Raw genomic sequence first — 17,596 nt, forward strand, 5'->3', positions numbered from 1 at the left:
AGGTTCACCAACATTCTCTGTCTATCCATTCTGAATTTATTAACTGCTCCCTTTTATTTTAAAATTATTTCTTTATTTCTGTCCTGTAGTTTCCTTATTAAAATTCTCAGATCAAGAAGAGCAACTCTAAGGTGAATTAAAGACAGTGAGAGTTGCACGTTGCTCTTACTAGCTCAGGTCAGAGCTGCGACTTAGCAATTTTATGTTTCTCTTCCTAAGGCAGCTCTGATATGTGGTGCACTCTGGAGACTCATAGGGATAAATCTTTGTAGTTTGCTACTCTTATTCTTTTCTCCTTCAATAATTTTAATTACTCAGTCTCAATAAGCAGCATAGACATAATCTAAATATTAGATCAGTGTCAGAAAAGGCATAGACTGTGGTTACCATGCTGAGGCTGTTTGTTGTCTCACGCTTTGAAATCACATGGGAAGCCTAAAATACACTAGATACTAAGGGCAATATTAATCTTACTTAACTTTAATCATCTAACCATCTAATCTAAGACAACTTTCCCGTTTTCCTTCATAGCCACACAAGTGTGTAATGGAGCAGTCCCATGAATCCTTAAAGGTGATCCATCTGACCTACTGTTGTTTTCTCTCTCATAATGAGGTGAATTTCCTTCTAAAAAGTAACACTGGCAGTGGAGAAACCTAGTAGAGACCAACTCAGATTTAGAAATCAGATTTTCAGTTTTAAGGAGGAAGTAAATTTAATCTTACCTTAAGTTCTCAAAAACTTTACATAACTTTTATGGCATTTAGGGTTAGGTTAAGTTTTAGGTTAGTTTAAGGTTAGATTAAGGTTTTATCTGCATTTCATCTCCATCCCAAGCACTTATATGGAAGAAAATAAGTGACTTTCTGATTCTGATGTAGGTTATCACAATTTGGAGGATCGTATGACTGAGGTTTTACTTTGCTTCCGTGCAGTAAATGAACTGGACAGCAGTTAAAATGGAAAATTTATTGTCATTTTTGATTAAGCAGTAGACAGAGCAGTTATCTTGAAGTTAACATTATGAGATAAAAATATAGTCTTTTGTGAAGGGAGATGCAAACTATCTGATGGTACTTCTTACATTTTAAAATATTCAGCATAATTGCTGTGTTGAAGTCAATCAAGAGGGCAAATTATTATTTGCCTCTAAAATGCACATTAACAAATAAATATCAAAAGCATTTTAATACTGTCATGGTTTGAGGCACTACCAACTACGCTCTTTTCCTCTTCAAGTGAAAGAGGAAAGAATCCTTTGTTGACAATAAGCAAACTCATGCCAAAATGTAGAGTTCAGCTATGCATGAATGTAATGACATGTATTTCCCTAATTTACTTATAAACACATGAATGACCACGTGCAGTAGTAAGGTACATTATAGTCACTTCTGCTGCAGCTACCTTACAGGGGCTATTTTTACTAACCCATACAAAATACTTTCTCATTCCAGATACTAAAAGACTATCCTGAGATTTGATGGACACATCTTGATTTTAAGACGGCATCTTACAATGGTAGTCACTGTCACAGCCATGATCAATTTCTGGATTGTAATTTAAGAAAATAGAAAAGCACAAATTACTCCAACTGGACTTCCTATAACTGTGCCTCTGTACATACTTCACTAGCTAGTCCATAGTCACTGTACAGAAGGTCTGCTTAATACAAGTATTTATGTGTATATGGTAATTCTACTTGTACATATCAGGTAAATTAAAGCTATTTACAAAATATTTTTCAGCCTTGTCTTTTTTTCACATTTTCCTATCAGTTGATGTAATTTCTACATATAACTTTCCAGAATATTAACATTATCTTCCTTCTAGAACTTTGCATAAATAGTAAAGTTGTTCAAAAGTAGACAGTTCTCATCCTTGACTTTTGGTAAAGGTTGATTAGATTTACTTACTCAGGCTCTATTTGAGTGTTATCACTCAAACTACTTATCTTAGAGTCATTCCCATAGCTTTCCTTAATCCTAGTATACACACAATAAAATTATAGCTAAAGATGAGAATATATTTGTGTGTATTTATTGGAAGAGTGTCAACTCTGTTTCCAAAGCCATTTTTAAGTTCAGAAGGTAACCATTTATCTTTCAAGTTTCACTGTATGACTCTATAGCTCTTTGTCTGAAATCATCTTTGAAACTCTAAGAAAAATACCCAAAATATATGTTAATAATTTTTGCAGGAGTTTAGTAAACCTAAAAGTGTTCAGACCATGTTGCTTTGCTTATGTGGTGTAAAATTTTATATTGTGCATTTTGTTCACCAAACTTGAGTTAGAATGCAGAATGAGCCGAGATTCAGATGCCTGTTCAGTTCCCTGAAAGGCAGATAAGCTGAGTGTCTGGGTCTCCATTACAGCTAGTGCAGTTTACAGAGCGAGTAATCTGAGCAAAGTCAGGATGTATTAAGTTGCCTAAATACAGGCGTTCAGTGTCCGAAAACACTGTCTTGGACTTCAGCTGTGACAGATGAAAATGCCACTGATTTTTATTTATACTTTCTTCATAGGCACTCTACCTGCCACATCTGTGTAGATAAACTAAAGTATCACGTTGCATTCGATGCTGATGTGTAAGCAACTGTTTTGAATACTTGGTATCAATCTTCAGTTGAATCCCACCTCAGTCATTCATGTACCAGCGCTTTGAGAAACACAAAAGATCTTTTTAGAAACATCCAAAACTAGGGGATCTTTCTGCACAAAAAACCTCCCCAAACAAACAACAAAACTGAACCATGATTATTTGGGATTGGGCACAAAGTTTTCACCCCCACAGAACACACTAGCCCATTCCCATTTAGGAGCAACCTTCATATACTGTGGGGATATAACACACCAATCTTAGGCAAACTGATTTAAAGACTGCACAAAATACAATCACTAGTTAAGTTTCTATGTTAGATGGACTGGATCCCAGTTCTCCTTTTTTCATGTCAAATTGTAATCAAAAGTAGGATTTAGTCAAGGACCATATAATTCTCTGTTGCTTTGGAAAAAAAAAAAAAATATTGGTGTTGAGCTTCCATCTTCTTTTGGACTTGTGAGACTAAGAAATGAACTAAGGGACGTTCACCCTTAGTGATAAAGAAGGGTCACCTATGTCTAATGGTAGCCAACAACCAGTGTGTACACCATGTGGAAAGCTACCTTTTCAGCTGAAGGAAAGATGGAAAGAAGGAAAAGATATTTTTCTAGTAAGATATATATACATATATATATATATATATATATATATATATATATACACATATTTAAGGCCTGCCAATTAGATCTGCCCAAACGTTTGAAATAGCAGTCTTGCCAGTGGATGTGAATATACCTTATAGAGGGATATGATAGCACTCTTGAAGTGAACCCCCATAATTGCACTCAAGAATGTGTAATCAAACACAAGAACACTCATTTGCACATCAGTCTCTGTACTTCTGTTAATTAAAGCTCTTTCTGAAATGTTTGTACAGAGCAAAATCTGTCTTCTAAATGTTTGCAGCAAGCAAGCAAACAGATAAACAGAACAAGAGGTACTGAATTGGACAAGCAGTTTTGCAGGCAAGATTTGCCAAATAACAGAATCATAGAATCGCAGAGTCTCTGAGGCTGGAAGGCACTTCTGCAGATTGCCTAGTCCAGATCCCTTCTGAAAGCAGGGTCAGCTACAGCAGGACCATGTCCAGTCTGTTTTTGAATATATACAAGGATGGAGACCCCATAGCCTCTCTGGAAAACCTCTTCCAGTGTTTGACAATCCTCACTGTAAAAAAAAATAAAAAATGTCCTCTTGTATTTAAATAGAATTTTATTACTTTTATTTTTGTGTGACGTTAAGTCTTTTCTCATCAATGGTCAATGAGAAGAGCCCGACTCCATCTTTCTTACTGTCCCCATCAGGTATGTAAACAGCTTGATAAGATGGGTGATGGAGATAAGGAAGGGGAAATAGCAGGGGAGTGAAATGGGTTGCCTGTAGAAATAATGTTTGATATTTATTTGCTTTGCAAGTTTTAACAAGTCCTTGAAAATATGTATTTGACTAGAACTAGCTTGTACTTTTTTTCTCATTCTGTTGTCTGCTTTAAAAAAACAAACAAAAAACCCAACAAAAACAAACAAACAAATAAACAAAACTGCAAGACTTAAAAATTGCATTTTACAGAGATAACCCTCTCTCATCTTCTTTCCATCCTAAGCTTTGGGATACATTTTTTTATTAGTTTGTTAGATTTTTGTTTTCTATTCCTTTTTGCGTATTAGTATTTTTGAAAGCTAAGAAAGCAGTACTAGAATTTGAAGAAATTGGTGGTGGAATTGTCAGTAAAAGGACTATTTTTCTTATATCTGAAAGCTGGGGAGGAAGGCTCATGGCTATTCTTACTTTAAGTGGATATGATTTATCCATTCTGGGTTTAGATCTATGAAAATTTTCATTTTTTTGTCAAAATCATGTGCCATCAAAATGAAGGGTTCAAATAAAAGCTCAGAAATGGAAATACGTGGGCAAGGAAAACTACTAAAAACCAGCTATTCTCATACCAATATCAAAGTAGATTAGTTTTTATTAAATTATTTAGGATAAAACAAGAATATATATATGAATTTTTAAAAAAAGCTGATAAACGGTTTTAAACATTTTACTAACTTCAGATGGCAGTGATACTGGCTGAAGGTTTCTTCATCATTACGATTGGGAAATCTATAAATTAATTTAAATACTATGCAGATAATACCTTAAAATGAACATACATACTAATGTATATAGTTATTTGTTTATGCACTGTATATCATTTTTATAAGATATATACCTTATATCAACTCTTTTATTTCACTGTAAGGTTATGAGAGTCTGGCTTAATTCAAACATACATGGTTAATATTTTCTAAAAAATAATAATACAGTCAATATTTTCTAAGAAATACACATCTGAATGAATTTTGAAAAGCAATATGCTTGCTTACCATTCTGAAAAAAAAACAAAAGAAAGCAAAACAAAACAAACAAATACAAAAAATCCCATAACTGACGCAAGAATGTTTCTGCTTTGTTTCCATCTTTTCCTTTTTTCCCTGGAAAAAAAAAAAATCTATGATTTCAGGTTTTAGCAAGGATCTCAGACTGAATTATTTTATTTATTTATGTTGCCAGCTGAATCGAATTTGCTGAACTCTGTACATTACACATCACACTTTTTTCAGTGTTCATAGGAAGAAATTAATGGTTCTCTCAGTCCAGAAAATAACAGGAATGCAATGCATTGTCTAGAATCCCAGGCAGCATATATCACCTTTTTAGCTATGTTATCTGCTTCAGCAACTTTAGTCATTCTGCTTAGTTTTTCACTCCATGTTGTCAGCTGCTGAGAAATGAGGATTAAGATATCTGAAGTACAAAGCTAGCAGGGAAGAAAGAAAGAAAAAAAAATAACGAAAAGAAACAATTAAAGCTGTCTTACATCAAAATAACTATGTAGCTGTTAATGTGCAAAAAGGTAAATATTAGCCTTTCCCTTGATCTCTTAACTTCTGCCTCTTCCTAGAGGAAAACACACTGCTGTAGGCTTCCTCTGCTAAACGTCTTCTGATGTCAGGCAGGTGGGAACACCTTACTTCTTTATCAGAATCCTTTGGACACTTTTATGTGTGTAAGCTTGATTGTTGGTTTTGTGACAAACCTTTGTGGAATCCTGGATTATTGGGAAAGCTTCTGATTTTGCAGGGGAAGCATTTGTATAAGCATAGGCTTTTGTTTTGAAGGGAAAATAAACATTATTTTCCTACTGTAAATTCAACAAATAATTGATGTTAAGAAATGTGTAAACTGTTGATGGTTTTTCAATGAACAGATATTACGTTAATGTTTGGAGATGACAGTTTGCACTGGAGGAACAATAATTGGAAATGCCTCTGCAATGATGTATGTCATCACTTCTCAATCAATAAAATTTATCATTTAAGATTCAGCACAGTTATGCTTTAGGGCATAGAAAAAGTCCCATCAACTTCAGTAGCTGTAGATGACAAAATTGTTCAAAACAAGGTACCAGATAATACTAACATGCAAATCTCATACTGTCACGGATGGGAGCAGAAGGTCTTCAGGTCCCTTGGAGAATCACCAACAAGGACATCAGGAAATAGAATCATAGAATCATTAAGGTTGGAAGGGACCTTACAGAGCATCAAGTTCCAACCCCCCTGCCATGAGCAGGGAACCCTACCACTAGGTCAGGCTGCAAAAAACCTCATCCAACCTGGCCTTAAAAACCTCTAGGGATGGGGCATCAGCAACTTCCCTGGGCAACCCATTCCAGTTCCTCACCACCCTTATAGTGAAGAATTTCTTCCTAATACCTAACCTAAATCTCCCCTTTCTCAGTTTAAAACCATTACCCCTCGTCTTATCACTATCTTCTCTGATAAAAAGCTCCTCCCCAGCTTTCCTGTAGGCCCCTTTCAAGTACTGGAAAGCTGCTATATGGTCTCCCCGGAGCCTTCTCTTCTCTAGGCTGAACAGCCCCAATTTTCTTAGCAAGTCCTCACAGCAGAGGTGCTGCAGGCCTTTGATCATCTTGATGGCTCTTCTCTGGACTCTCCTCAACAGGTCCATATCTTTCTTGTGCTGAGGGCTCCAGAACTGTACACAGTACTCCAGGCGGGGTCTCACCAGAGCAGACTAGAGAGGCAGGATCACCTCCCCGGCCCTGCTGACCACACATGCAGTTGGCTATCTGGGCTGCAGGCACACACTGGTGGTTCATGTGAAGCTTCTCATCCACTGCCACCCCTCATTTCAGGATTGATATTCATAGGGTCACAAGATTATTGACTTTGGTTGGCATTTTTCCACAGTGGCAACAGATAAAGTCCAATTATTTTTGTCAACTTTCAGAGTGTGCTTGTGATCCAAGCAGGAGTGGTCTCAGGTACTTGTCCCAGGGAGGAAAGAGATCTGGATATGGTTAGGGAGTGCCTGATTACCCCAGGTCACTGTATTTGCACTAGGACTAGAAGGTACTCAATTGTTTCAACTCACTGCTCCAGTAGGCAAGGTCAGAAAGCTCTAGATTGTCTCAGGCTTCTGCACTTGAAATTGAAACAGGAACAATGTTGGGCCCACCACCCTTGTAACCTAAACAAGTACAATGTTGGCTGGTGTTGATACTGCAATGTTGCCCAGTGAGTAGGGGATCTGCACCACCACACATATCAATAGAAGGAAGACCAAGGGAGGTACTTACCAGGTGTCATAAAATAAGAGGGTTTTATCTCAGTCCTGGGTGGAGCAGGAGGTTGCTCAGGGTACTTCATGTTGCCTATTACTGCATAAACTAATCCCTTTCCTTCCATAACTGACTGTGGAGCAAGTGCCTGTCTTCCAGTTCCCATTTCTGGCCTTGGATCCTGTCCTTGTTCTGTACTGAGTTTCTGCTCCTCAGGCAGCACTGAATTTGGTCTTGGTTCTCATTCCTCTTTTTCAACACCAACTTAATAACCTATAGAAAGCAGCAAATTCCTTTTTTCTTTTCTTCTGCACACAACTTTTTCTTTTCTTATTGAGCTACCTTTGTCTCACTCAATCCATGAGATTTTCCATCTCATTTTCTTCTGTTGAGGACGGTGAGTGAGACAGAGTCTGGGTAGAGCTTGGGTGAGGGACTGTCAAGCAGCCAAAATCAACCCGCCACATCAACCTACAACAGCCTTGAGATCTTAATAATGCATTTTAAACTATGAATGAAGTTGAAATTCCTCTGCATTTACCAGTAAGATATTTTTAATGTTTAACATTGAACATGAAAAATTCCTGAATTCCGGTCTTTCATCATCTTATACCTAAATCCTTCAGCAGATTGTAAGTTTTCTAGAGTAGTCCCTGCAGGAGCCTTAATTGGTAGGAGCTTCTGTGGAATGGCTGCCAGACCTCCCTTTACATGACAGTTAAGGATGAATGCTGGCTACATGGCTACAGCAGTTTTTTCCAGTAACCTTATGGCTAAAAAGCAATAAACCTTATTTTATATGCTCACAGGTGCTGGATTAATATCGAGGAGTTGTACCCAAATCTTTTTTTATTCAGATCTACTTGGGGGAACATAGAGGAGTCTTTCCCTGTCTCAAGTGAACATTGGTCCATTTTTTAAAATAATAAAAAAGTTTACTGGACTGAAAGAGGTAGGAAGTGTGATTGTTTCTGAAGGCTAATATACTTATTTTTTGTCAAAATTAGAACGCTTCAGTTAAAGTTTGTGTCCCAGGAATGAGTCATTGTTCCAAAGTGTGAAGCCTATAAGCATGAATTGTGACTGTGAATCCAAAGAAGCAGGACTAACCAAAATACTCACATTTGGAACAACCTCTTCACTGATTTTATAGAGTTTATGCATGTATTTTAAAATTACCTATTCACCAGAAATCTGAAAGGCATAAGTTAAGAGTGCAGTGTCAAAAATACAGGGGAACAATACCTCTAATCACAAGTGATTTCATTAGGATGGGTTGTCCTAGCTAGATTACCAGTTACAATGTGGAGAATTGTATGTCTCCACATATTATAATGACATTGCAAACTCCAGAGATAAAATCTCTCCAAGCCTCTGACATACGTTGTTGGATCTTCTCAGTGTGAAACTGCTTGTATAAAATGTGATGAAGTGGAAGGAAAGGTATGACAATATGAAATCCATGTTATTCTTACTTACAGTTATCATACTGTGACATCTCTATCTAAAGGATTCCTGGTGTTTTCTTTCTTTTCTCTGTTCTAAATTGAAATGCTATGAGCTTCCTTTCTGTCCTGTAGATATTCAGGGGAAGAATGAAATGAAAAATTCTGGTGGAAGCATAATCTGAAAGAAAGATGATATGGCTTAGCTTGTTAGAAAAAAATAAAGGTATCCTTTAAGGCCACAGGTTATGTGAATAAGAATAACAAAATTAATTTTCCTGATTCTAGGTCTGACTGTTCCTAGTAAGTGCTGAGGTTAAGGTCTGTTTTGTAAGGGACCCAATGCTAACCTTTCACTAATAAACCACTTCTTAAAGGGCTAACAGTTTCACATTTAATACACTTTTTGCTGCATTGCTAGAGATGATTGTCCTATTGAACAGATTCAACATACACTAACGTATCATTTGGATAAACATAATCACATAGAAGTACTTCTTAAGTTGGTTGTATATTTATCTGGATATTTTACTTTGCCTTCACAGAGCAGCTAAGGATGTTTATCTGTATTTACCAGAGATCATTTATATATTTTATATATTTTAAAGTCAGACATCTGTAATGTAGTTATCTCAAGTCTTCTTGCAAACCCTAGCAGAAAAAAAAAAAAAAAAAGCACATCCAGATAGCAATTAATTTAATTTTTATTGCCCATCCTAACAAAACGTACATTACTTTCTGGAGGTGGCTAACTGCATCCTATTAAGTGCAGAACCAATGCATTGCATGAATCTGTTAGACATCAAACTGTTAGTCAAAATAGGTCAATTATGAACTTGGGTTTGTTTTTTTTTTTTTTTTCAGGGTGAGATTTTTCTGTCTTCTGTGTCATTTTCTGCAAACCTAATGAGACTCTGTAACCCTACACTACTTACCTGTGTCAGACAATTAATTTATATCGAAAAAGCCCCACATTTGTTTCACCTCTGCCTTAAGACTGGAGGGCAATAGGAAAAGAGCTTAAGTTAGTAAAAGGAGAATTAATACTGTCCTGCCAATGAGCCAGGCAATGCAGCTACACAGACTACTAGCAGATTCTCAACAGGATTTAACAGCTGTAGAAAGTGAAAAACAGCTTGAATTTTAAGTAGAGATAAGAGGCAAAACAAGAAGTGCCCTTTTTAGGTAGGTACAATGTGACACTAAAGTTTCGTGTGAATATCTTGGAAAATAGATTTAATTTCACTCATTTGTGATGACCTACCCAGAACTCACTTCAACAGGTTTCTAATTAAAATAATAGCATGCCACACTGGTCCTGTCATTTTCTAAATTTATTTTAGTCATGTTAACCACCAGTCTAACTAAAGGCATTTTTGGTTGAAGCAAAGGATAGATTGTGAATGTATTAAATTTATAAAGTGTGGCAGCCTGTACAGTTACATAAATTGAATGGAAACATTGAAATTGACAATAGGAAACTATCTAATTACTTGGATGAAAGCTGTGATCTGAATAGCTGGAGTTTCCTAAATCCTGTTAATCATCTTTCAATGAGAGCTAACATTAAGGTAATAAACCCTCCTAACTACACCAATCAGTACTCTACATCATAAGACATGTAATTTTAAAAAGTAGTTTTATATAATAGTTGCAATTAATTATGAAAATAATGTTACAGATCCAAGCTGACTAAAAATAAGATGTTCCTAAACCTAAGGCTTAAAGAAGTAGGCTTGTAAATCAGAGAAATGTGACAGAAAAGTTCCTAGGACAATGAATTCATTTGCAATGCTATCATGATATGTTTGTATTGATGCTGTGCTTCCCTACTTGTGAATGACTCCCCTCAGATGATTATTAATTGAATTCCTACACTGTATTTATAAATAATGCAATCTTTAAGCTTTTTGCAACATATATTAAAAACTTTTTGAAATTAGGACTCAACATGGGCAATAAGTAATAATGGACCATCTACTGTATGTGTGTATATTGGGAAAGTTAAGGTGCATATGGCCATTATGCATGAAACCTGAAACCAAGTAGCACAAACTAGACTGTGTTGATACATATGAACTCTCTAAAACATATCAGTCGCACCCAAACTATTGGTTGGCAATAGTCCCCTGGTCATGTTGACTGTTGAATCAAACAGAGAATTTGTTTTGGAAAGAGCAGGTTGGATATGCCTAAAACTTGCAGGGATCATTACAGTAATTAACAGTGCTGTTAATCTAATTCTAGTCAACAAATAGACATCCATGCACCAATATAGATTGGGGATTGACATGCTAGAAAGCAGCCCCATGAGAGAAGGACCTTGGGGTCCTGGTGGACAACAGGTTATCCATAGGACAACAATGTGCCCGTGTGGCCAAGAGAACCAATAGCATGCTGGGATAGATTAAGAACAGAGTGGCTGGCAGGTCAAGCGAGGTTCTCCTCACCCTCTACTGCGCTAGTGAGATGACATCTGGAGTACTGTGTCCAGTTCTGGGCTCGCCAGTTTGAGAGGGATAAGGATATGCTGGAAAGAGCCCAATGGAGGGCTACAAGGATGATGAAGGGACTGGAACGTCTGTCATATGAGGAATGGCTAAAAGACCTGGGGCTGTTTGGTTTTGAGAAAAGAAGACTTATAGGGCACTCTATTAATGTCTAAAAATATCTGAAAGGTGGATGTCAAGAATGGGCCAGTCTCTTTTCAGTGATGCCCTGTGGTAGGACGAGGGGAAACTGCATCAAGTTGCAACACAGGAAGCTTCCTTAACATGAGAAAAAGCTTCTTTACTGTGAGCATGGTAGAGCACTGAAACAGTCTGCCCAGATAGGTTGTAGAGTTTCTTTCTCTGGAGACTTTCAAGACCCATCAGGATGCATTCCTGTGTGATCTGCCCTAGGTGTTCCTGCTGCAGCAGGGAGGTTGGACTTGATGATCTTCAGAGGTACCTTCCAACCCTTATACTTCTATGATTCTGTGATTCTATGTTTCTATGATTTTGCCAAAGGGATTCAGTTTTCACATACTTTGGGGGTATGTGTGCATATTTCCATTAATATTCTCTCAGATAGTAAAGAAAAAATATTTATATGCATGAAGTCATGGAGTTACAGCTAATTGCTCACTTTATGCCCAAACAGAAAATTAAAGTGATCATATATTTTAACAACAGTTGAAATGTTAGCATGAACACAGGATTATAGGAAACCTAATGCATTTTGCTGTGAACTTGTAGGAAAAAGACAGCTTTGTATTGTAGCACAATGTGTCATTAAGGCAGATTTGTTTCATGATGTGGATACATGAATTGGCTAAAAACACCTCCAAACCTGAACAGATTATAGAAATGATAGGCTTATTCTCCAGAAAGTACATTATGCTGTTTTGTTGGATTCAGCTTCACAAGGAGTACTGTGTCCAGTTCTAGAGCCTGCAACACAAGAAAGACATCAACTTCTTGGAGCAAGTCTGGAGGAGGACAACAAAGATGACCAGAGGGCTGGAGCACCTCTCCTATAAGGACAGGCTGATAAGAGTTGGGTTTGTTCAGCCTGGAGAAGAGAAGATTCTGGATAGACTTTATAGCAGCCTTCCAGTACCTGAAGGGGCCTACCAGAAAGCTGGAAAGGGACTTTTACAAGGGCAAGTAGTGATAGGAAAGGGGCTAATGGCTTTAAGGTGGAAGACAGTAGATTTAGTTTAGACATTAGGAAGAAATTATTTAGTGTGAGGGTGGTAAGACACTGGAACAGGTTACCCAGAGAAGTTGTGTAAGCTCCATCCCTGAAAGTGTTCAAGGCCAGGCGGATGCGGCTTTGAGCAACCTGCTCTAGTGGAAGGTGACCCTGCCCATGCAGGGGAGCTGGAACTAGATGATCTTCTAGGTCCTTTCCAACTCAACCATTCTAAGATTCTGTGATACGATTCTGTAACTGCAGATAAATGGCCTAGAGAGAGGTGGAGGACAAGGTCAGTAAGACTGATTGGACTGCTGAAAATCTTGCTCATAACTAATCAGAAGTTTGAAAGTACCTTTTTGAGTGATGTTCCTTTGGAATTAATTATAGGGCTGATCCTGTTTGAGATCTTCATTGATAATTTAGACAGTGAGCAGAAATACACTTAGTCTGCAGAAGAAAGCAAATTTGGGAAGTATTCTGTACACTGTCACTCAGAGACCCTTCTATGAGCTGGAGGAATGAAATAAACAGAAACTTAATGAAGTTCAAACAATGCAAAAAGAAAGTTCTGTGCTTGGGATGCAATGACATCATGCCACAGTGTATGCAGACTCTGATGGGATGGGGAGTTATTTTGTGTGAAAGGATCTGGTTGTCCTGATTGTCAACAAGTTGAACATGAGTCAGCACTGAGCCTGTGTTTCAGTGAAGGCTAATGACTTACTTGTCTGCATTAGGAATAGTATAGCCAGCAGGCAAAGTTAAGTGACAGCATGTCCTCTATGTGGCACTTCTGAAGCTGTACCTGAAGTTTTGTTTCCAGTTTGGGGCTCCCCAACACAGGGCAAAGATTAAGAAATTAGAGTGAGTGTTAACAAAGGGTTACTATGATGGTGATGAGGTGAGAGGAACACACAAAATAAAGCTGAGGAAGCTGGTTTTCTTCAACATGGAGAAGTTTAACAGAAAACCTGCTTTCTGCATGCAGCTATCTTTTGTCAGTTATAGAGAGGAGAGTGACAGAACCTTCTCAGAAGTCCGAAGTGGAAGGTTGAGAGGCGATGGTCAAAAGCTGCCATAATAGAAAATTCAAATTTATACATAAATTTACAGTGAGGACTGTCAAACACTGGAACAGGTTCTGCAGAGAGGGTGAATAATTTTGATCTTTTATGATACTAAAAACTCAGCTGTACAAGTTCTTGATCAACCTGACCTAACTTATAACAGAGGGTGACAACAGATGACTTTCCAACCTAAGATATCTTATGTTTATTATAAAATGTTTTGCTTAAAGACTTCAATATTTTGAAGAGAAGAAAAAGAAAAAAAAAAAGGAATTTCAGCAGTAAGAAATTTTATACATTATTTCTTTTTTTTCCCTTTAATGCTTTGTTCTGCGACATGCTTTTAATGACAACATAAAAAAACATGTCTTATCCTGTCACATAGCCTGCTATCTATGACTATCATCATGTGACATATGCTGAAATTTTAAGGGTTTGGGTTTTTTGGAGTTTTTTTTTAGGAATTTTGAAGTATACTGTTACTACATTGCTGTTTAAATTTCCTCTGAAAGATAAATTATGAGTTTCTCTAGTTTCAAGATACTATAAAAGCCTAATGAAAAACATGGCCTTGTATAGGAGCAAGTTAAGAATCTGGAATCAATGCACTATGATGTGCATATACATCATTTTAAACAAAATTAATTGCTTATAGATTAGACTGAGTTACTCTGTAAAGGACAGAAATAACAGCTGACAAGCTCATTTTATTATTGCTTGTTATATACCTGCACCCCATCTCTTGCTCATTGTTGCCATTTAACATTAGTATTCATGTCATGTTATCTTGAAAGCAGAGATAATAAAACAAAACCACTGTGGTCTTCCCCATAGCAGAGCCCTGCAAGAGATCTGGCTCTGAGAGTCCTCAGTGATTTACAGTCAATCTTACTCTATTGCTTTTTTCCTCTACCTCCCTCAGGGTCACAACACTAAATAAAAAAGATGCTTTCAAATCATACAATGAAGTTAGAAACATGTCAATAACAGATGCATTTTGTGATTCTAGAAATCACAACAAAATACCTGTTTTACAAATAAATACAATACAAGAGAACTATCTGTCTTTCTAGTACACCTAGGAGTACTAGCTATTTAACACTTTAATATTTCCATAATACCTAATTAGTGGCTGTTGCTTCTTTTTTCAGCCAGGGAACAAAAAACTCTTTGCCAAGGAAGAACTGGAACTCATTCCAATTTACTGATGAAGAAATTAAACTTCAGAGACCGTATCTGACTTCCCAAGGTCCTTATGGCAGAAAGGAGGGCAAAGAAAGTTTAACTTTGCTTTTTCCCTATAACTCCAGTGCCTTACATGTCACTGTACAAAGACTGCAGAAAACAGCACAGGAGTAGTCCTACTACAAGTTCAGCTATGAAGGAGGTGTCTTTAAGGCAGCCTGCAGAGTAGAACACTTAAAATTTTCAACAATAATGAAAGAGACAGGATAGACTAGCTCTTCTGATAGAGAGACCTTCAGTGTTATTCTTACTGTACCAGCTAGCTCTTCAGCTCTAGTTGCAGGATTTGCATGTTTGCCTGTTGCTGATCTGAGCTGGAAGTGCAGTGCTGTGAGAAACCCATCTTTTCCAAGCTCTAAGAAAATGCATGACCTTCCAGTACCTCAGTCAGAGTGATGGTCCTAGCATTGAAGGAAGTGTCTTTACCAGCTAAAAAGTATAGACAGAATGCAAATTTGAGCCTTGCCTCCTGTCTCACAAGTTGTTATAAAAGGAAATATATTCTCTAAGAAGAGCAATTCCTAGCATTTGAAATTTTGTAGCATCTTCCTTGTTCTCCATTCAAAAAAGTAACAGAGGTTCTTTGGAAAAAAACAGGTTACAGTATTTGCTTTTATTTGTCACAAATGCTCAAATAAATATTTGGGATAGGGATGAGGAGCATGATTTCTACTTCTTTTTTCAGTATCTTTTATGTAATACCACAAATCCTTTTTGTGTATTTTATTTTGTCCCTTGTTTTATGCCTAAGATCTACAGATGGACAGCAAGTCTGGGGCAGTCTGGAGGTGTGGAATTCAGTATAGGAATTTACACAGGGAAGTTACAATAACTTCACACACATGTTTTTAGGCCTTTAGTACCTAGTCTTGCTCAGGATCTCCTTGGTAGATAGGCAGATGCCACCATTATTTAAGTAGCTTTTACATTTCAGAAATAAAGCTATTATCCTAAGAATTCTTCTTTAGCTGTCACAACAGGAAAACCAGAAAATGTATCAAGATCTCCCTTTGACTTTCTCAGTGAAAGAAGAACCAGCTAACACTTGTCTATAAACAATTAATTTGGTGCATATGATACTTAAATCAAAACTGAGTAGGTTGTGTTCTGAAAAAATGTCCAAGTGATGCAGCTTTTATGAGTAAAAGAAACATAAATTGCAAATTTGCCAAATTCCTGAGAATGTTCTTAATATTTGTACAAGAACTTGAACACAGATTTAAAATTATCAAAGAACCCATTAATACCTTAATACCGATTTTGTACAAAAGGAATAGGAAGCTCGATAGGATACATATTGTGGTGTGGTTATTGTGGTGTTTCTGTTGAAAGAGCCACAAGAGACTACAAACACTACTTAATTTTTTGCCTTCACCCCTAAATAACTACAGTACTTATCTCTGAGTGACTGTGAATAGAACAGGTCACTCTGTACATTTGCATGAGGATGGCAGGTACATGGTAGTAGGATAATGAAAAATGCAGAAATAGAACAGAAAATGTAGCAGGCTTCAACTCATGAATCTTGCAAGGAAATTGAAGGAAAAAATCAAACTTGTTCTGAAAAAGCTAGTGGTAAAATCATGTGGGAACTGTAAGAAAGATTTGTTTTGTGAATACCGATTATACTGACTACTGAAATCACTCCAATCTTTATTTCAAAACCCAGCTATGAATGGCAGTTCTTTTTCATCCTCTCCTAGTAAAGAAAAAACCTCACATATATATTTTAGTAACATTAGCCCACTTGCCAGCTTAGGACATTAGCAAAAGCAAATAGTATTTGTGCTTTTCCTAAATCAGTGTGAAATACACTGTGTCAAACATAGCTCAAAAAATTTTAATTAGAGAATTAATTGGGAGTCTTGCAGTTTTGATTGAAGAAACGGGAAGTGATTTTAACACAAAGATTCCTAAAAGTAAATAAAATAATTTGAAAATATTTTTATTTCTGTGTACATGAATTGTAGATTATTTTAATATTAAATGACAAATTGCTTGAACAAAAATAGCTCATGAAATTTGTAAAAACAATAAAATGAACACAGTACTTTTGTGGCTACCATTTCAAAACAATTAACAAGACAATTACAACTATCATTTTATAATTAACAGAGCTACTCAGGCATAGCTATCTGTAAATGTTACATGGTGAATTCTGTGCTTTTATTTAAAGCCAAATTATGTTTTCATGTTCAAAAATTAAATTGCTGTTTTGCATTTGAGGATTTTCATGTTCATTATTTTTATATTTGAAACAGCATTGTTTTCAAAGAAACACCTCTTTGTGCATATGTGTTTACCCAAATTATTAGTAAATGGATACATATGCTCTGCAACATAGTTCTCACAGTTTTGTCTAATATAAAAGGCTGAATTAACAAGAATCAAAACCTTTCTATTTTTTTTTTTTTTTTGCTGTTGTTTAAAACATTTTTTCCTGTTTTATTTTTTTTACTGATTAATATATTAATTTTATCCAGTATAATTCCTGTTAGATAAATTTTGTTGGTCTCTGGAAGATGAGATACTTCCATTGGCTCTAGTCAAGATTGCGTGCCACTGCAAACAGGTATGACTGCATGTTTTCACCAAACAAGCTATTTCATTGCTAGATGTGTGTGAAGTATTTATAAAAAAGATGACTAGAGGAAAGTTAAATCACCCCACTTAATAGAAATATGATTAACACCTTCCAGTCTTTGAGTTAAAGAAGATATATTAAGGAGGTTTATTAAAGAGATTGAGGCCATTAGGTCTAGATTTAATTTGGAAGATATGAAATTTAGAGCAACTTTATCACTAATTATGTTCTAGATGATCGAGCCTAACAACAAAAGTAAAGATACTCATCAACCTGTTGCCTCTAAGTGGCTCATAGAAATCAAAGAAAAACAGACAAAATTATTATTTTATGAAGTTGTT

This window comes from Apus apus, chromosome 1 (genome assembly GCF_020740795.1).
Source record: "Apus apus isolate bApuApu2 chromosome 1, bApuApu2.pri.cur, whole genome shotgun sequence".
Classification (NCBI taxonomy): Eukaryota; Metazoa; Chordata; class Aves; order Apodiformes; family Apodidae; genus Apus; species Apus apus.